Consider the following 23,002-nt stretch of genomic DNA (forward strand, 5'->3'; position numbering starts at 1 on the left):
AACGTTTCACTGGGCGAAGACCTGAAGTGCCGGGGAGTCCACAAGCTCCACAGGGTCATTACCGGGACCTCTAGGAGTCCGTGGGCTTGATGGAGACCAGTAGATGCAACAAGTCTCGGAGGATTGGTTGATAGTTTTGGGGTCAAGGGGGAACATCCCTAGCTGGACTTTCATGGAGGCGGGGAACTTTGATCTCCCACAGCTTTTTGATGTAGCTTTAGGGGAAGAGCAACGTGGTTTCTTCTTATTCTTTTCTTATTCTTCTTCTTTGACCCATCTTTTCTATTCTTTGAAAGCACATATCCATAGGTCTTTTCTTTTTTCTTTGGGCCGTTGATGAAGCTTCATAGCAACAAGGTTGCTTCTTCTCTTTTTGGTTTTGTTTTGCTTATTGGGCCGACTCCCTGCCTCTTGACCCATCTTCTTTGAGTTTGTGCACCCATGTAAAGTTGTTACTTCTGAGCATAGATCTAGAACATCTGTATACTATCAGCATCGATTTCCCATGACCCATGATAGTCAAAGCACACAGGAATAGTCCAATCCACATATCTACGAAAAGCTTCAACTGGGTATTATCGAGGCTCACCAACCGCGAATTTTGAAGCATAATACACTACAAAAGTTTAAAGCAGAGGAAGCTTTATGAAAGTCCTAGCTTCATCGAGTAGAGCTGCTTAACATTGCTTGTACATCAAGGTGAGTTTTGATATGTGCTCGGCAGTAGCCAGAAATTCCCAATCTCAGGCGCTTCCTATCCACCGATGTGCAATTCTTGCGGCCCATACCTTCTTTGGAGCGATGTCTTATAGTGCTTGTCCAACAGCCACTAGCAATACATATGTTCTGCCATGTCTACAGGCAAGCAAACAAACCAAACATACAGCCGAGAGTACCTACCTTGGGCCCGAGAGCACCGCATCTTGTTGACCACGAACGAGATCGGGCTCTATCCGGGTATGTTGGAGACATCTCATCTCCTGGTGATGATGGCCTTGATGTGCCTCTAGGTTGATGCTCGCTCTCGACCAAACACAGTCGACGAGTCCGAGAAAATAGGGTCCAGGATCCGAAGGTCCCAAGCTGGCAAGCCCGTGCTCTTCGATCTGTCGATGACCTCCGCTGACGGAAGGGACAAGGCCATCCGGGAGTCCGGGACGGGTCATGCTCTTCCTTGGACGGGAGGAGACCCAACTTGGATGGGTACCTAGTGCCAACAAGGGTCGGGTTCTGAGCGAGGAGGAGCGTGCTGCTTTAGCGACGAAGCTCGCTGCTGAGAACGTCTACATCCAGGTCTTCTATTATTTTTCTATTTGGAAAGGTAGATAGCACTCTGTTCGGATGCTCTACTGAAATCCACAGATCTCTATGACGTTCTACAGTCGTGATTTTTTTTACGAGATCAATGTTCCTCTACAGTTGATTGGCATGGATTGTACCCATGAAGTCTTGGATCTTTGTTTACTACCGAAGATACTGTTTCAGATTTATCTCTTTTTTGTTGTTTCAGAAATAAGCCGGATCCATCATCACCGAGCAAATCACTGAACTTGTAACTCTGAGCGTAGATCTAGTATATTGTCAGCACCGATTTGGTGTGAATAGATTCCGATCCGAGATTTCAAACTTGAATTGATCGCCCAGTCACCGTTGCGGATTTATTTTTTGAAGGAACAATGTCGTTCCCACAGACGGCGCCAAACTGTTGGTACAGTTTCCGGTACGTTGACGTGTTGCCTTGTGATTCGTTGCCTTCCTTGATCTTCGCTCTCCTCGTAATCTTCAAAATAATAAACGGCTCGTCAACTCGTGGGGGTGCCAACCATACCCCCACTCCGATGCCTAAGTCAGTTCAAACTATTTATTTTCTGGAGAGTATCAATAATCTCAGAGCTTAGAGAATCTGCCTGTCAAATACCTAGTGTAGTTGTCTTATTTATAGGCTCACAGCTCATAGTTATAAAACTGCTAAAATACTTGGAGCATCATCTAATTAGGAGTCTGAGTCCTAGATCACATAGCCTTTAATCTTATCTTCATAGAATTCAAATTGGGTAGTAGAGTCCAAGCTGGGTAGGACACTCTCTTTAGCTAATGTCATTCTATTAGGTACCTTATCCCATATTTGATGGGATAGAAGTCTATCTTGATATATTTGGGATATGCGGCTTTTTGGAGATAATGGATGGTCTTGTACTTAAGTCTAATCTGGCCGGGTCAACCCGATGGGCTCAGCCCCCGATGCTACCTTAGACCCACGTGTCTCTGGAGTTGATTATTTCTCCAACACTACAGAACAAAAGAAATAAATAGAATACTCCTATTCTCACACAGCTTTTTTTTTTTTTTTTCTAAGTACTGCTAATGTGGCAAAATGATGTGGCATGGGGGACACATGGCGGGTGCTGAAAGGATTTGATGTGGCAGGCTGTTAAATTTTTTGGATGGCATATTGACAAAATGACTAAAAAAGGCATGGAAAAATTATAGGTACCACTTCTAATAGTTTTTAAAACCGAAATAGCCGGCCATTTGATAAAAGTGTAAACCATATAAACCAAATATGTATTTAACCTATATTCAAAGGATATAATTCGAAAAAGACATGTTACACATACATTCTTTGTACATCTGGAGTACATCTCTTTTTTAAATTAACCATTTGATCTATAGGACCCTACAAATTCAATAGTTGAATTAAAAAAGAGATGTAAAAATATCATTTCTCAATTCAAAGAGACCCACTACTTCTCCAATATAACTTCTATCAAACTTTCAACCAACCCTTTTTTTTCAAATTAACTATTAATTGGATCTATTTTTCCTACATATCCAATAGTTGATATTTTAAAAAAAGAAAAATTGTTAAAGTTAGATAGGAGTTTGGCAAAAATTAGAGAAATAACATTTTTCTAATCCGAAAGATTGTATATGAATACCATTCAATTCGAAAAGAAAGTTGAATTTCTTTCCTTCTTTCAAAGTTTATGTTTAGAAAGGTGTTACTCTATAGCTTGTCAACCAGTCAACCGAAGAACTAGAATTGTGCGTGGCTTGACCTAGAACAAAAATAAGGCACAAAAGAGACTAAAAAATCGATCTTTTAATATTACAAGCGTGTTGCATCGATCCTTCATTGTCGACAGTCATTTGTGGCATGCTTAGCCAAAAGATATTTCAATAAATAAAAAGCTCCTATTCCATTTCAATATTTTATCATAGTACTAGTTACGAACGAAAGATTAAGAAATCACTATATAATAATTGAAACACATTAAAAATTTGTTACTTTTATGTAACTGAGCATGTGGTCCATAAAATTTCATGTAGACACTCAATGTTACAAACCTAAATATTAAGTCTCTAACTCACAACACAAGGGTTGATTTGCTGAATAATTCTCTACCCCCATACTTTATTCAAATACTAGCTAGTTACTACACGAACTTAGACTAGGCCAAGATTAGGACTTATAGTCCCACTTGGACTTTGACTCTTCCATACCTAGGATTATGACTTATACTCTAGCTCAGACTAGGATTGTGACTCTTACATAAAGAGAAAGACTAACACAATACTGCTTCCAGTAATCCGAAAGAGGTAGGTAGAAATATATGCTTATGCTCCATTTGTTTTTATGTAAAATGATTTCCGTCTAACAAGAAATGCTCTGATACCATAACAAGAAATGGAAAGAGACGAGAGAGTTTGAGAAAAAAAAAAATGATTCTCTTGTATTGCAAAAAGCTAAGTGCTGTAGGTATAAATAAAGAATACAGGGAAAAAATCTACAAACAGAAAAACCAACTCAAAGAATATTTACACGCCAGCTCATCATAACTAATTTACAGAATATATTCAATCCAGCAACAATGAAACCGTCGCTGGAATCCAAGATCATCTAGAAACTTCTGGAATATAGCTGACTCAATTTATGTAGATACCGTGTGATCTTGATACAGATTTCAGAAATGGTTTAATTCCATATTTGCTTGATGCTTTCCAAAAGATTGACGCTCAGGTGCCGTACAGAAGTGTCATTCCTCCATCTTCTAACAATACGGAAATCAGTAAGGAGCTTAACAAGTTAAAGGAACAATATCATACAAGAATATTCATTGTACACATGGCTGCTTCACTTGGCTCCAAGCTCTTTGTACTTGCAAATAAGGCAGGAATGATGAAGGAAGGGTATGCATGGATCTTCACGGTAGGGTTATCAGCTTTGCTAGAGCCAATGCACTCAAAGGTCATGTACTCAATGCAAGGTGTCGTTAAATCATCATTTATCTCAAAAGCTTAAGTTTATAAAAAATATTTAGAGAAAACTTCATTTATTATTTCTGATCTTTCATCACTTTTGCAATTATACCCTTAAACTTTTAAAAGTGTCAATTTAATGTATTCGTCTTTCAATTATACCATTTTAAAAAGAATTAACACTTTTTAAAGTTTATGAGTATGGTTCAAAAAGTGATGAAAGATCAAAAATGGTAAGTGAAGTTTTTCCGAATAGTTAATTTAACTATTTAATTTATATTCTAACAGGTGTATTGGGACTACGGCCACACATAACCACGTCAAAAAAACTAGAAGATTTCAAAAGAAGATTGAAAAGAAATTAAACCTCAAGCAAACCAATCGGTGAGTGTAATGGAGTAAACCTGTTTGGATTATGGGCATATGACACAGTTTGGGCTTTCGCTATGGCAGTGGAGAAGGCTGGCATTGTCCATTCTAGGTTCGTTAAGCAAAATTCTTCCCAAATTAACGTTGATCTTGCAGCTTTGGGCATTTCTGAAACGGGTCGAACGCTTCGTAATACAATTCAAGCTACAGAATTTCGAGGCCTTAGCAGGAATTTTCATTTGGCTAAAGGGCAGTTGGAATCTTCAGCCTTTGAAATAATCAATATCGTAGGAAAAAACGAGACAATTATTGGATTCTGGACACCAAAGAGAGGGCTTTCACAAGAATTGGAGGATAGTACTCGTGAAGTAGCAGACTCAATGTCAAAGGACAAATTACTTAAGCAGCCTATCTGGCCAGGAAACACGACATACCAGCCGACAAAGTTGAGGATTGGGGTTCCAATAAAACAAGGTTTTGTTGACTTTCTGAAAGTGGAATGGCTGAATCCTCATACTGATAAGCCTATCATATCAGGGTTCTCCTATGACGTGTTCAATGCTGTGCTGGATGCATTACCATTCCCCCTTCCTTATGAGTTTATTCCCTTCATGAATGATAATAGGACGAGTAATGGGACCTACGATGAGCTTCTTTACCAAATTAAACTTTAGGTATATATGCTTCTTCTTCTTTTCCAATATATTTGTATGTTAATTAGGAAAAATCATTCATGCACTACTTTTTGGAGAAAAACTTCAGGTATGCACTTGTGTGTATCAAATCAAGAACATTAATTTTTAAACGGTCATGATCATAAGATCTAGTGTTTGATCAAATAGATCCAACGGTTGAACTTTCTTGACCGCCAATAAAATCAACTGTAAAATCAAATTAAGTTTGATCTAAAAATTTAGATTAAGTGATCGTTGGTAACAATTACGATTTAATAGTTATAATTTAACAATTGTTAATTATAGTTTTATCTAAATGGTAGAAATTAAGTGTATATTAAGATATGATGGCCAGATTTTAATGACTGTTAAATTAGCTGTTATTTATTGTTATTGCGAAATTACATGTCCATTAGTGAACAAACATTAAAATTGTTGATTTAACACTATTAAGAGTCCATTGCATAACAATTTAAAAATTAAAAAAAAAATAAATAAAAAATAAATAAAATAAAAATCTCCCTTCTTCTGTCTCTCTTAAAACTTTTTGTAATTTTAAAATTCGAGTCCCTTTCAGACTAGAATAGAAACTCAAAGGGTGTTCTAGCTTGGTTTCGTTTTATGCAAAATGCAACTAAATTATTGAGGGTTTTTTGGGCTCCATTGTATTCTACAAAAGTATTTGTTGTAACTCAGTGCATACCAATTCATCAAAATTGGTAGGTGTAAATAATTTCGTAAGAAAACGAGTCAATAACGCGCCTAGGAGCATTTAATTTTATGTTTTCTATTTCTATTCTTATTACACCATTGTTACTGTAGAGAGGAGGAGCATTCCAGAGTACTAAATAATTACTCATTAATTACTTTACTTTTCTTCAAAGTTTTTAAATTGATGACCACCACCACCCCCCCCCCCCCCCTCTCAAAATGCAGAAGTATGATGCGGTCATTGGAGACACAACCATTGTGGCTAATCGTTCCACATATGTTGATTTTACTTTGCCTTTTTCAGAATCAGGCGTATTAATGGTGGTTTTAGTGAAAGATAATGAGAGGAACAACTTTTGGATTTTCTTAAAGCCACTAAGCTTGGATCTATGGTTAGCAACCTTTGCAACATTCATCTCTACAGGTTTAGTGATATGGGTTCTTGAACACCGTATAAACAGTGAGTTTAGAGGCCCCCTAAGGCAACAACTTGGCACCATATTCTGGTTCTCTTTCTCAACACTAGTCTTCGCTCAAAGTAAACTTTCTACAACACTATTAACGGTTTTCTTTTTTATTCAATTTCATGATAATCAATAAAAGAGTAACGCTATTTAGTAGACGGTTATACGTACGACTATCATACAATTGAGATGGTGTTACAGTGAAAATTAGCTTTTAGATCCGTAATTGATCAGCTTTTAAATCAGCGTTCTGTTATTATTTGTTGTAATATTGTTATGCTATATAAATAATATGTTTAGAGTGGAATGATGTAGGTTGTATACATAATATAAGATGTGATGTGTCCATTGTGTCTTGGCTATGCTCAGAAGTGAATTTGTCACATCTCACAATGTGCACATTAACACTCCAAACTAATACAGATATGCGACAATCTAGGCTTATTAAGTAGGCTTATGTGATATGATTTCTGTGTATTGAAAGAAGTAGCCTTATAAAGTGTGTGCTTGGTTTGGTTGTGTATGTGAGTTTGATTTTTGTCATAATTGTGTAGAAATGGACGCAATATTTGATCTAGTCATTTGCCACCATGGGTCCCTGTCCGGACATAGGATGGAGTACATAGGAGGAGGTCGTATGGAGGTTAATAGACTGGATGCAGACAAGTTCCGTTTTTGGGACCTTACAAATATCCTAGAGTCGTATATGGGGTACAAATACCATGAAATTCCGGCAATGTATTATAAGTATGATGATGAAAGCAACGAAAATATAAACAGTCTTAATTCAAACCAAGATTTCTTGAAAATGATCAACAGGATCATAAAAGATGGCAAGATGAAGTTGCATGTGTTTGTTGACCATGAAGAGGAGGAACTAGCTTAACCGGTCCCAATTGAAGTGGTAGCCCCAATGCTACTTCTTTCTCAGACTCCATCAGAGGTGGAGATTCAATATTCCGAAGAGGATTTGCCACAACACACATCACAACCTTCAATAGATGAGCCACGATCTGATGAGCCAGTAGAGCAAGCTGTTGTGCAGCCACCACAACAGGCTGCCTGAAAGTCAGCTCGGCAGCCTTGACGGCAAACTGCCCAGCAACCTCGGAAGCAGTCAGTTCGGCAGCCTCTACAACAGCCAGAACAGCAGCCTTAGGATGATGATGAGGAGGCTGATGAGGAATACCTTGAGATGAGTGACTTTGAGGTCACAGACGGCGAAGAAGAAGACATTTTTACAGGAAAAGGAGATAATGTTGTACGCGAAGCAAGAGAAGAAACAAACAAATGGTTTCAGACGTGGGACAAGGCATCTACATCAACGGATGGAGGTGATCCAATAAATGACCTCGATGCAGAGTCTGATGACAGTGAAACATTTCACAGTATGGATAGTGAGGAGGAGGAGGATGAAGGTGAGGGTCCTCATAGACGAGTGAGGAGGTATCCAGAATGGAGGTCCAAGCGGGACCTGAAAGACATAATTACATTGACAGTAGGGTTGAAGTTCAGCAAGAGAAGGTGCGGGTCTCTACAAAGTGGAAGAGAAAATGTGGCTGGAGAATACACATAAGTTGGTCGAACTGTAGAAAATTTTTCCAGATCAAAACTTTTCAACCAGTTCATAATTGTGGCAGCCACCACGATAACAAGCGGGCAACAGTTAGGTGGGCTGCTAATAGATATATAGACAGCTTTCAAGACCAAAGAAACCTCAAACCAACAGCTTTGAGGGAGATGATCCGGAGGGACTACCATGTTGAGTTCAAAATGTTGAGCTGCCGCCGTGCAAAAAGAATGGCATTGGAGATACTGGATGGTATAGATGGTGAGTAGTACAAGAACACCAGGGAGTATGCCAATGCATTAGTAATGTTTTATTGTGGGAATTGTGGATTTTCCTCTAATGTCTTACGTTAATTTGTTACCTATTACCTTGTAGCTTCAGGGGGAGACATCAAACACGATGCAATTCAGGAAAAGAGGATCACAGCCAGATTGAAAAATTTGACACATTGACAATTGGTCATTTTTTAAAACAGGATTGATTGTGTTATGTTATGATGGATGGATAATTTGTACATTGACAATTGGTCATTTTTTGAAACAGGATGGGAAGTGTTATGTTATGTTATGGTGGATTTGTACATTGACAAATGGTTTTGGTTTTAGTGGGCATGTAGTGGTGTATTTATGATGTAAAGTGTTATTTGGATGGATAATTTGTACATTGTCAATTTGGATGGATAGTGGTGTATGCTATTTTTAGGATGGATAATTTGTACATTGTCAATTTGAAACAGGATTGAATGTATTCATTTTTTGAAGCAAGATTGATCTTTTGGTTTGGACAAATTGTTTTGGTTTTGGTCATTTTTTGACACATGATTGATTGTGTTCATTTTTTTGAACATGATTGATTTTTTGATTTGGACAAATTGTTTTGGTTTTGGTCATTTTATGTGGTCATTTTTTGAAACAGGATTGATTCAAACAGGTATCATTTAGGACACATTTACAAAACCAAGGTACTAGTTATGATACACTTACAAAACTAAGGTACCATTGGTGATACATTTATAAACCACTGGGGGCACATAATGAAAAAAATTTCATCATATTTTTACTTGTAATTCGATAGTATTATATTTGGACATTTTTGAGGTGTAGTTTTATAGTAATACATTTGGCCAGTCAGATTTTTTATATTGGGTTCCAAAAAATCTTATTGGTAAAGAGGTACCTTTTATGTTACATTGACAAAACCAAGGAACTACCTATGATATGTTTACAAAACCAAGGTACCATTTGTGATATATTTACAAAACCAAAGTACCATTGGTGATACATTTATAAACCAAAGTACCATTGGTGTTAGAGACACATTTGGGCATTTTTTGGTTATATTGGGTTGCTACTAGGGGTGTACAAGCGGTTGCGGTAGCGGTTATTTGCTCATAACTGCTACCGCAACCGGGGTCCCCGGTTATACCTATATATATATATATATATTGATACCAAGAAGGGGGCGGAGGCAGGGAGTGGGGGCTTAATAGTAAGAAGTGGTGACAGTAGTGTGGATAGAATGATGGTTAGCATAAGAAAACATAGTAATATGCATAACAATTTCAATATCAAAATCTGAATACAAAATAAGAGAGTATTCAACAATGATCATGAAATCAACTTAAAAGTAATGCTTAGATTCAAAATAACTTGAATTTAAAACTTACAAATGAACTTAGGCCAGAATGCTACTGGCGATTACAAGCTTAGACTTAAAAACATTGGAATGAAACATTACAAGTGTTTGGCTTATGAGAGGTTCAGGTGAGGTTACAAAGAGGTAAACTCTGAAAATAAGCTCTGCCTTGAACTTCAGACTTCTGCTCCTTAAATAGACTTCAGGAGGACTCAGGGCCGGAATCACGGGATGCCAGCATGCTTAGGCTTGTCAGGCGTGCACCGAAAGCAGATTCTTTCTACTTTTACTATAGGTAACTCGCACCGAAAGCAGGGTAAAACTTTCGATGAATAGTGAAAAAGTCACTATTCATGAATAGTACCTTGTCGGGTGGCCGACCAAGTACTGTTCACTTTTGTCTTCTTGTGCCGACGGGTGAAGGCACAGCTTAAATCTTGTCCTTTGTGCCAACGGGGCGACTTAGAAATCCAAGTCCAAATCAGTGATGCTATTTGGATCCTGGGCATCTTGGAAAAGATCAAAATTATAATGATGCTGAACAGAAGATTCTGCAGTAGAGGCTTCTTCGTTTTCATCATTATTTTTAGCTTCTAAGAGCTGCTGCATAAGGAGAGCCATTTGCTTAATCTTAGATGACTTATTTTCTTTTGAAAGAACAGAAGACTCAGACTTAGGGATATCAGGGGCAGGCTCAACTTGAGTCTCTGAAACGTGAGTTACAGAGTCTTGAATAGCTGGAGGTCTTTCAGGGAACTCCTTCATAAGGCGGGATTGAACCAAAGAGAAATTGAACTTATCCCACCACTTAACCGAGAACTGTCGGGCAACGCAGTTCTGGGTGATAAACACATATTGCCACTTAAGAATCCACGAAACTTTGAAATGAGCAAAGAAGTGGACTGTCATAGGCAAGTCTTCTTCCTGAGGAGACAACTTCTTGACGGTAGAGAAATACCGTACAGCATCTTTGACTTCTTCAGGGAGGATCTGGTGAACTGGTCCATGAACTTGCCACCATCTGTGAAACCAGACGGGGATAGGACCCTTAAAATTCCTGTCAAAATTTATAAACCAGGAATGGGAAAAATCTTCATTTTGATACAAAAGAACTTTGTATCAAGCCTCAATATAATCATGGTAACTATATCCAACTTTTCTATTGGAAAGGTTTCTGGAGACAAAAGGAGGTGCTCCCCAATCCTTTTGTGCAACAAATCTCATTATGAACAGAGAATGAAAGGCAATTTGCCCAGGGATCCTTTGACATTGAATAGGTCTTACTTGGATGGACTTAGTGACAAGGAGTATGTCCCTGTAGAACTCAATGGACTTATCAGGGTGGATAGCCGGAAAATGCCAACGGGGAGGGTAATAGGCTTTGGCAATTTCATCAGGAGATTTTATGTGATTAAAATCAGGCTCAACCAAGAACAGATTGTGGGGAGGTTCTTTGGTATGGTAAGGGGAAGACTTAGGGTATCTTATGAAAGGCTTTTGAGGGGGGAGATCATCAAAAGGACTTGAAGAGCTTATCAAGGCAGACTGGAAGGACGGCCTTGGACTTATGGTACTACCTAGGGTAGTATATCGATTCACCATTTGGGTAGGTGAATTCCTTAGGATGAGATCATGGGAACTTAGTTGGCTTGGGGTGACAAGGTTGAAAGGCTTAGAATTAGAACATAAATTGGGCTTAGAGGCCGAAGCTTTTTCTTTCTTCTTATCAGCCATTTTTTCCCTGCAAAAATTCACGAGTTAAGAAATCAGGGATAGAATTCTGACTTCCCTTAATGTACTCAATGTCAAAATCAAATATGCTTAAAATTGCTTGCCATCTGGCAAAAATCTATTTAGATGCAATGTTTTGAACATCCTTTTCTAAAACATGTTTTGCACTCATGCAATCAACTCTAATTAAAAACTTTTGGTTCAAGAGATCATCTTGAAACTTAGAAATGCATAGTACTATAGATAAAATCTCTTTCTTAATAGTACTATAATTCTTTTGGGCTGAATTCCAAACACTTGAATGGAAACGAACAATTTGTTCAGGTTGGTTGGAATGAATTTGCTGCTTAAGAATACCACCGTACCCAATGTCGGAGGCATCAGTCTCAACAATTTTAAAAGACTCATTGGTGGGAATTCCAAGACAAGGTAATGTCTGGACATAGGACTTAATATCTTTGACAACTGAAGTATGTTCAGTGGTCCATGGAGGAGGATTCTTTTGAAGTCTATCAAACAATGGCTTGCATTTTTTGCGAAGATTTTGATAGAAATCAGCAACATAGTTGAGGGATCCTAGGAACCGCTAAAGTTGGGATTTCTCAAGGATTTCATCAGGAAACTTATCAGCAAATTGGATTACTCTGCTAATTGGGCTTATTTTCGATTGATGGATGTTGTATCCAAGAAATCGAATGTTGGTTTGAAACAACTTGATTTTTGTAGCAGAAACAACCAGTCCATTTGATTTGATAACTTCTAGAAACAAGTTCAAATGTTTCCAGTGTTCTTCAACAGACTTAGAGAAGATGAGGACGTCATCAATGTAAACTATGGAGTATTTGCTTAGGGGACCAAGAATATCATTCATAATATTCTGGAACTCACTAGGGGCATTCTTAAGACCAAAGGGCATTACGTTCCATTCGTATTGTCCAAAGGGTGTGACAAAAGCAGTTTTATACTTATCTTTCTCATGAATTTGGATTTGCCAAAATCCACTTTTCATGTTAAACGTAGAAAAAATCACAAAAACAATTAACCTATTGATTAGGTCTCTCTTACTTGGAATTGGATATCTTATCCATTCCAGGACTTTGTTGAGGGGCTTGTAGTTAATGACTAACATAGGGGCTCCTCTCTCAAGTTCAGCATTCTTCTGGACATAAAAGGCTGAACAAGACCAGGGTGACTTGCTTTTACGAATTATGCCTTTGTGTAATAGGTCTTCTATTTCTCTTCGGCAGAATTCAGTAACTTCTTGACTCATTTGGATGGGTCTAGCCTTAGTGGTGATTCTTCCTTCATCAAAATCTTTGATATAAGGAAGGCTTACAGTGTGCTTCTTCCTATGCCAAAAGGCAGTAGGGACATCAGAACAAACTTCACTTTTGATCCTATCTTCAAAGAGTTGGATTCTTTGTTGAAGGGTCTTTTGACTTAATTGTTCCTCAATTCTTTTAACCTTAATCTCCTCTTGTAAAAACCCTATCTGTTGGGTCTTAGACTTGATTAGGTTAACAGACTTAGAGATTGAATTGCTTTTGAAAGCATTCAATTGACTTAATTCTGGTTTGGCCAGAAACTTAAACTTAACCTTTTCATCCATGGGATAGGTAATTAAACCATCCTGGTCTGTTATAAAAGGATACAACAAAGTAATGAAAGGTAGACCTAATATGACTTTGTCAGTCATATTCTTAACCAAGACAAATGATGTTTTGAAGCAAACATTGTCTTGACACACATGGGCTTTGCTTATCTCAAAAGTAATTTGCATCTTGCTGCCATTAGCAGAACGCAAATTCTCTTTTGACTTACTGTAATACTTCGTAGGAACAAGTCCTTCTTGTATACAGTTCAGATCTGCACCTGTATCAATTAATACAACTACAGATAACTCAAAATCTTGGATCTTAATTTTAACCTTGGAATACCATTTTTTAATATGGATTCAGTTGATTAGGCTTATACAATTTTCTTCAAATTGTGGAGGCATATCTTCAAGCTTAGGTTCGGACTCGGCTTCACAATTATTAGAACTGCTAGCGGCTGTCTTAAGCTTATGCTCAATTTTCAAGAGATTAACATCCTGTTTTAACTCTTGATTTTCTTCCTTAAGTATTTTAATCTCAGACTTAATTTGATTAACTTCACGTTGCAAATCTTTTATTGTGATTTGTTCCTTTGGTTTATCAAATCTTTTAAGTGTGTTGCTTAAACTTATATCAAGACTTTTAGACTTATTAACTTCTCTTTTTGTTAGAAGTTTTCTTAACTTTTCTAAATATTGTCTTTTTAACTCAGAATTCTCAATTTTACTTATAAGATCAAGAAGCAATTCTCCTTGCTCTTCTTCTTTGGTCATAACACCAATTGTCTTGCAACAAGTGTCGTTACAACCAAAACTTATGTTAGGACCAGACTCAGACTCATTGCTACTGCATGAGCGGTAGCTGTTATCGCTTGAACTAATACTTAGTTCAGACTCATAGTCACTGGGTTCAATGTCTTTTATCTCTAACATTCTTATTAAATTTTCTTTTTCTTCGTTAGAGACTTTTAGAGACTCAATGGTTTCCTTAGCTTTGCAATCCTTTGCAAAGTGACCGGACTTACCACACTTATAACAACCATCTTTGTTGTTCTTAGATCTCTTAAATCTTTTCTTAGGTTTCCTCTTTTCCTCCTTATAGAAATCATTCGGCTCAAAGCTTCTTTTCTTGAATCTTTTAAACCGTTTCTTATGCTTTCTATATTCCTCATGCTTACGAGACTCCTTATGCTTCTTAGATGGTGCTACCGAAGGCAGACCATATTGCTCACAGAAATTACCCATTTCATACTTAGCCTTTTTCTTGTCCTTATTGGCTTGGTTCGATATTTTCATATCGATACACATCTTAAGACCTTCTTTTTGGATAGCACTTATGATATTTCCGTAAGTGAGATTATCATACTCTATCACATTGTTCTCATTGACTAAGACTTCTTTGATCTTATGGGCGAAGAGGTGAGGCAGACCGTTAATGAATTTCTCTTTCCAAAACGGTTGGTTGCTATCATCTCTTAGCATGACTCTAGAAAGGAAAACATCCTTATACCATCTAAAGTCACTCAGGGTTGGACATCTAAGGTTACTCAACTGGTCATGGACCCTAGACGCGAGGTGACTTGTGGTGCCAATAAAATGTTCTACAATTGTATAAAACAAAGTATTGACAGCATCAGAATCTCCTAATCCAAATTTCTCATTGAATATGGGGATTCCTTCCTCATTGGTTTTGACAGTACTTCTGATGCTGGCTCTTGACTCATCGGTGAGATGCTTTTCCCACCAGGATTGAAGGGTTCCTATGAAACCCTTGACCAAGAGGTCAACAACCTCTGGTTGGCTTAAATCATGGTTCATAACATAACTGCTAGAGACCATGGTCATATGGGTCAACTTATCTAGAATTTGCTGCTCTGCTAAACCGTCGATATTCCACTCGTAAAGTTTATCAGCAGAAACTGCAAATTGGCTTTGGAAGTTTCTTTCCTCAAATTGGATATCCCGGGGGGTAGGTCTGGGATACCAATTCTTAGTGAAACTTGTTGGTGAAAACTTAGGCTTATGGATCCTATTCAATTCTAAGGCTGAAAGGGCTTTTTCAACTTTTTTGATGTTTTCATCAGATTCAGACTCCGAAGAGGATTCTGTTTCAGATGAATTCTCAGAGGACTCAGGGATCTTAGTAATAGACAGAGTATGGGAACTACTGGGCTGTTCTTGTTTGGTTTTTACCAAATCCTTAAGCATATCCTCTATTTTATCAATAAAGGGCTTTTCCTTATTAACCTTTAAACTAGTTCCTGATTTTAGATCTGGAAACTTGATTATTGGTTTCTCTTGCTTAAAAGGCTTATGTTTCTCTTTTGGGAGAGGCTTATTATCGAGCTTTTCCTCAATTTTATCCAACTGGTTTCCTATGGAGTTTAGGTACTGGTTGGTGTAATTGGCTTGCTCAATGACTTTCTTAACATCTGTGTTCTCAGATGCAACATTAAAGGGTGAGGCTTTAACCGTAGTGGTTCTATGTTGGAACACTATGGTTTCTTGGGGAAGGTGACTTAAAGAAACAACTGTGTTATATTCTTTTATCCATTTTTCCTTAGAGATGGTTTGGACCTGGTTTTCTACAGGGTAAAACTCATCAACAAAATCGAAATAAGAGATATGCATCTCTATTTCACTTATGTGTTTCTTAAAGTGACTTAAGATTCCTTTCTTCTGCTCAAGATTGAATCTTTCCTTATAGGCTTTTCTTCTTTCGAGATTTGCCTCTAACTTAAAATCCTTGTTGAGCAAATCGAAATCTATCTCAAAAGGTTTCCTCATGGTGCATAGTTGGGGGTCTACAGCTGTTTCAACTATGAAATCAGATTCCGTGGGAGAGGCATTTCTGATAAGTGCTGAATGTTACACATTCAAGCCCCTTAATTTACATATGTTATGCTCTTAGTTTTGTTATAATTTGATGTTTTGTGTTGTTTTTGTGTTTTCTTATATTTTACAGGTTTTAGAAGAAAAAACCAATCAAATTCCAAGATTATAATGAAGTCAGCAAACTCACTTTTGGATAGATTCAAACTCCAAATCAATTTTGAATTTAAGGAAAGAGAAGTTGGCAAAAATTCGTTATCTTTGGAAAGAATCCAGAATGAGCATGTCTCAGTAATTTAATCATATCTTTCGGCTCAAGTATCAGATTGCAACAAAATTGATGGCGTTGGAAAGCTGATAATAAATGCAACAAATATGTCAGAAATAGGTTTTTCCTAATTCGGACGTTTTCCATGCCAAAATCGCCCCGCAATAAAAGACCGCAAATCTGTACGAATTTTGGAATCCTTTTCCTACTTGGATAGAAATTTCAGAAAAAGGAGAAGACTTGTAATTATTCTTTTTGGACTAGAAAACCTACTTAGAATTGTAATAGTAATTCTAGAGCTTCTAAAGCTTCTCTAATCCCTATAAATAGGCCTCTAGCCTTTGAAGAAAGACACACAAACTTGGAGGAAGAATCAAAGACAACATCAAGGAGGTTCTTTTTAGTTTTTATTTTCTTTCTTCCTTTATTTATTTTCTGTATGTATATAATTTTAGTTTATATTTGTTGTAACTAATACTTTAGTTAGGGCTCGATTGAAGCCCTAATCATGTCTCTTTAAGTTTTTCAATTTGCTTTGCTACAATTTATATATTGATGTTTAACTTGATTAATTCTAGTTTCTTGAATTCCTCATATGTTTATGTTTGGCCATCATATGCATGTGGTATGGATTTGTTATTTATGTCAATTTGGATGACCGAGTCCTGGGCATAATAGAGTAATAAAAGAACCCCGACACAGGTTCTTGGATTAATCAACATAAAGACAACTGGAATAGATACCATATTTCAATCTGAGTGTGTTTACCGATTTCCATAGATTTATGCTTCCTTGAAGAACAACTTAGTAGATACCATGCTAAATCCTTTAAGGACGAAAAGAGTTAGAGTAGATACCATGCCTAACTCGTTGTTTAGGGAAATCAATAGCTTTAGGAGAAGATACCATTCCCTTGTGGCTGGTAAGCATTAAGCATCATGTTATGATTGTAGTATTGTGCATACTGCGAATCTTATTTGAGTATGATTAGCGGTGGATATCGAAGCCCTACCTTTTCTTCATAGTATTTTTAATTCAATCTTTTATCTCGTCTTATTCAACATATCGCTTTTAGGAATTTCTCTTTAAATACAATTTATACCAATCCTCGTGGGAATGATCTCGTATTTGCCCGCTATACTATTGTTTTGATCTTGTGCACTTGCGAGTAAAACGTACAAGTATTTGCCTATTTATTTAGGTAGATATTTGCACAACAATTTCCTTCCTGGGATTCCTCATCTTCTAGATGTGTGTCAGCTGTATAACATGGATGAGTCACTTGGGAGGTCGTCTGGACTCCTTTTAACTTAAGCTTCCTTAGTTCTTTTTCCAATTCTAGATCTCGTCGCTTTAGTTCTTCCGTAGAGGTAGAACCAGCAAACGAATGCCTAGCTGGAGTCTTATCCTTAGGTTGTCTAGATGATCTAGACCTTGGCACTTCAGATCTAGATGCACTAGATCTTGCAACTTCTTCTATGAGAAGATTTGACTTAGGGGTCGATTGAGAACCTCGGTCGAAACTTATCTTGACAATACCATCCAAGTACTGCTGGATATAATCTAGATCTCCTAGATTATGTCTTACGAGATCAGGCTTAAAACTCTCATTGGTCAAACTCCATTCTTTGAGTAACTCAATGTCAGTCCAATGAATAGTTCGAGGAACGTGAATATTTGCGTTACTCTGGCTACTTTGGATCAACATGGTTTGACCACTTGGGCTTCTCTTAATTGCCTGGAAGTTCATGTTAGTTCCAGTGCACTTATAGTAGATCCTGTAAATCAAAGCTAGAGGCTGGACACCTTCTAGAATCTTATATCCTTAGGTTCTAATACTCAGGGTCAAAACCTTCAGGATGTGAGGATCACTTAAACTTACGGTGAAATCAGGGAAACAGTCAAAATAGACTGGCCCATCATGCATGGTTGCTTCAATGACTCCGAGGAGACTATCCTGCCAGTCATTGAAACGGGCATCTCTTAATCCTAACATAACAGAGGCTTTAAGACCTCTTCTAGTTAGGGGCTTAATGGCAACCTGAACTAATCCTATATGGATAAAGTTGTGGCCTTCTCTTCTATGTCGCTTAATGGCTTCTGGGCTAAAAAGCTGGCATAACTCATGTTCCTTATTGAGAGCATAGACTTGCTCTACGGTCTTGACATGTTGTTCAGTCTTGAACGATGCCACGGACCACTTCTTCCTGTAAATTTCTTTATTGGGAACCTTAGGTATATTCCAATCATTGACATCAATGAAGGAATCCTCATCGTGATACTCAACGTGTTCTTCGTTGACTACCTCTGGAATCTCAGGGATCCTAGTGGATCTAGAGCTTACTGATGAGTTAGATCTGAACAATCTATTCATCTTGGCAAGTTTAGGGTTACCTGGCTTAGACTTTTACTGTTTCGGTCTCTCTACCGCGAGACATCTCTCTACCACACTTCATCTCTGTTTTCCATCTAGGTCTCCTAGGTCATACGTCTGTGTCCTATCCGTGTGTCCTCCCGACTTACTTGGCCCTTCTCTCGGCTCTCGACTGCGCTGACAGCACGTTGACGGCAGTGTCCTTTTCCTATATGTATATATTTTCAGCCTAAAATTATAATTATATATAAAATAAAAACCGGTTGCGGTTACCCGATTATTAACCGGTATTTTAAAGAGTAATAACCGGTAACCGCAACCGGGTACCGTTTATCTGGTTGCGGTTATTTTCGGTTTCCCGGTTTTTTCGGTTAGCGGTTATTGCCGATTACCGGTTATTTGCGGTTATTAACCGCACTGCTTGTACACCCCTAGTTGCTACATCACAAATGACACTACATCAAAATGTCAAATAAATAATTCATAGACATTATTGCATCATAACCACATTTGGCATATAATGAAAACAAATGTGGGTTAGAGACATACATTTGGAAATTTTTTGTTCACTACATCACAACCATAGTGGGCAAAATGTTAAATTAATTATTCACATACATTACTGCAAGCTTACAATTTTGACATACATGTGTCAAACTATAAACTCACTTAATAAGTGCAACACAAGCAACCAACAACATTGTGAACCATGACAACAACAAAACATACATAAAAAAAATTTCCCTAGCCCTATAGATGTCATTTTCCTTCTCCAGGCACTTGATGATTTCCATGTGTTTCTCATTCTTCTTCTCCAATTGCTTAACCCTTTCCATGCAACTTTCCTTTTCATTCTCTAAGTCTTTCACCCTTGCCATCAAGGTACCATTTTCATCCTCTAGTTCATTAGCTTGCTTCATAATTTGTTTTAAGACCTCCACAGATGTTGCACAGTTTGGTTTGTCCACCCATTTGAAAAATTTGCAGGCATTAGATTTTGTCTGTATTTTGAAGTATAGGCAGTCAGTAAGAAATCATTCAAATTATCTACTGGAAGTGATTCAAGCATAAAACTACTTACTCTCGAGTTGTAGGAGGCGCAACCCCAAAATCTTCTCCTAGGATTGTCCTCAGTCCAGGAGGTCTTTATAGGTGTTGGTAAACCGCAAAAACATAGGTAGGACTTCTCAGCACGCCCCACAGAGGAAGATCCAGATGATAACTTCGTTTGATTCAAATGTCAAAAAAACAAAACGAAAAAATAAATTTTTTAATCGGCTGATTCAAAAAAAAAAAAAATCCACTCATAACTCAATAACAAAACAATAGATTAAGAACATACCTTCTCTGAAGAACGGGAAACTTCTTTCCCTGCTGAATCTTGTACGAGACTTGATGATGACATTTGTCTGATTGTGAGATATATACTGGGAGAAACGGTCATGTCGGAGTTGTGGGACGCCACTGAAATCTATTGTCGGCCTTATCTGATTGAGTTGCTAAGATTGGTTCGTGGAGATTTGTTGAACCGGAGCTGTCAGTAGGGTTAGGGTTCTATGGTTTTCAGAGGAAGACGACGTTTTTAGTTGTTTAATTTCAATTCTTGAAATATTATGTGATTATCTGGATTTGCATTAATAATAGGTGGCATTACATAATATTAGGTGGCATTACATAAACACGTGGGATTTATCTGATGTGGCGTGGTGACAGGTGTCGCACCGTATAATTAACACGTGTTCACTGACATTGTCAGACGTTAGTTTCGGATGGAAAAATTGACGGAGGTACCATTTCCGTCTTTTCACATACCACAGGTACCACCTATGATAAAAAGTAAAACTCAGAGGGCAAAAATTAAAGTTTGCAAACCACAGGGGGCAAGTTTCTATTTAACCCTTTTCTTAAAGCCACTAAGCTTGAATATGTGGTTAGCAACCTTTGCAACATTCATCTCTACAGGTTTAGTGATATGGGTTCTTGAACACCGTATAAACAGTGAGTTTAGAGGCCCCCCAGGGCAACAACTTGGCACCATATTCTGGTTTTCCTTCTCAACACTAGTATTTGCTCACAGTAAATTAACTTTCTTCAACCCTATTAATGGTTTTTTTTTTATTCAATTCCTGATAATCAATAACAGAGTAACACTATTTAGTAGATAGCTATACGACTGTCATACAATTGAGATGGCGTGACAGTGAAAATCAGCTTTTAGATCCGTAATTGACTTATAAAACAACAAATCTAAAGCTGATTTTCCAATCTACTATATAGCATTATTCTTCTAAACGAAAACCATGATATATAAGCTTAATTAATTAGTGGATGTGTATATTAAATTATATTGTACATTTTAATGGTTACCAGGGGAGAAATTGTTAAACAATTGGTCAAAGTTTGTGATGATCATATGGATTTTCGTGGTACTCATCCTGACACAAAGTTATACTGCAAGCTTAACCTCAATGTTAACAGTACAGAGATAGCAGCCGGCATTTATTGATGTAAAAGAGATAAAAAAAAGAATGGGTATTTTGTTGGATATCAAAACGGTTCCTTTGTTGAAGGGCTTCTAACAAAACAGTTTAATTTCGATGAGACCAAGTTGAAGGCATATAATACTCCTGAGGAGTATAATGAAGCACTGTCAAGAGGAAGCCACAACGGAGGGGTTGAAGCTATTTTTGATGAAATCCCTTTCATTAAACTCTTTCTTGCAAAGTACTGCTCTAAGTACACAATGGTTGGACCGACCTACAAAACGGGTGGATTTGGCTTTGTGAGTCCCTCTTTGTGATCTTTTTCCCCAACCTTTTTCAGTTAAACTTTTGGATGCCATAGATAAAATAAACAAATTTTTTTGTAGATATTAAGTTTCAAATCACTGTTAAAAAATTTTCAAATTAATATTATAATTATGTTAAATGTATGTATGTCTATGTTATTGGTTTGGAAACTTTTTATAATGAAATTAAAGCATTTAAAGAGTCTTGGAAAATGATAGTCCCGCATAGAAAAAAGAGAAAATAGTAAAATAATTTATAATGCTAACTCACACCAAACTGGTGCTTAATTTAAAGCAATACTTTAGTTTATGTACTTGTGTGTATGCTATAGTACAATCATGAAAAGCATCAAGTAGATCTAATGGTTATTTTACATTAATTTTGTAAATATATGCATGTTAATGAACAAACATTAAAGCTACTAAATTGATATCATTATAAATAGCCGATTTTAGACCAGTTTAGACACAAAAATCTTATGTTCTTCCATCTCTCTCAAAATCTTTCTACATTGTTTAAAGTTCTGTTTTATTATGTTGTGCATGTTTTTCTGTAGAAACAAAGTACAAATCTTATTGCTAGAAAATATAAATACTTTAAAGGTGTTATTGTTTGATTTTGTTTTGTGCACCACACAGTCAAACGATAAAAGTTTAATTTCTGAGCTCCATTGTATCTTGGAGAAGTATTTGTCGTAACCCTTTGCCGAAACCAATTGATCATAATTGGTGGGGCAAGTAAATTAATACATTTTCAGGAAAACGTATTCAGAATCAGTGGGGATGGAGCATTTTTGCTGTATTAGATTTCTGTACTAAAGATCACTAATGCGATAAGTGTAGTGGTCAAATTATACTATTATGATCCGATCATATACAGCAAACTGGAAACAAAGATATAATTCCTATGATCATAGTCAATTATTCTATATATTATTCTATATTTCTTTCAAATGCTATTGTCTTTTAATTCCCCTATGTTTCTTCAAGCCTTCCCACAAGGATCTCCTTTACTTCCTTACGTTTCTAGGGCAATCTTGAATGTCACCGAAGATAAAGACAAGTTTCGAGCGATTGAGTTGAAGTACTTTTCGAGTAAAACTCCTTGTGAAGATCAAAGTGCAACAATCTCTTCACAAAGCTCTAGTCTTGATTTGTTCAGCTTTGGAGGCCTATTCATCATCACAGTAGTCGCTTCCACGTCCTCACTCTTGGTTTATTTGTTTATTTTCCTTCGCTCACATTGGCCTACTTTGAACGCCAACAATTCTGATGAGAGCTCCTTTTGGTCCAAATTGCTTGAAATGGCAAAACATTTTGACCACAAAGATCCCTCTTAGCAAGTCCTGGTATTGATCCCTCCATAAATATCACTCATTGTAATGCAATTTAATATACTTCAATATTCAATATATTGTAGCTCTAACGGCAGACCTTTTCTATTTTAGATGGAAATGAATAGGTATGTCTATATATATGTCTATCTATTATTTAATTAGCATCGATCGAAGCTTATTTTTTTAATTTGAATAACGAAATGCTATTGGGGAGGATCCTTCCCATTCCTGATCCGAATAGAAAGAGTGGATGGATCCTAAAAAATAAAATGGGGTGGGCTCCCCAACAGCAGACTCAACAAAAATTAAAACATTTTTCGAAAAAAAAAAAAAACAAAAATTAAAACACCACAAAAGACTCAGTCCTCTTAAGGCAATTACAGAAGCAAAAGATG

General features: G+C 37.1%; 1 pseudogene; it reads left to right on the forward strand.

Moving 5' to 3' along the window:
- The first annotated feature begins 1,164 nt into the window (after nucleotides 1-1,164).
- On the forward strand, nucleotides 1,165-22,610 carry LOC133871610 (glutamate receptor 2.8-like; annotated as a pseudogene).
- The last annotated feature ends 392 nt before the right edge of the window (nucleotides 22,611-23,002 follow it).

This window comes from Alnus glutinosa, chromosome 6 (genome assembly GCF_958979055.1).
Source record: "Alnus glutinosa chromosome 6, dhAlnGlut1.1, whole genome shotgun sequence".
NCBI lineage: Eukaryota > Viridiplantae > Streptophyta > Magnoliopsida > Fagales > Betulaceae > Alnus > Alnus glutinosa.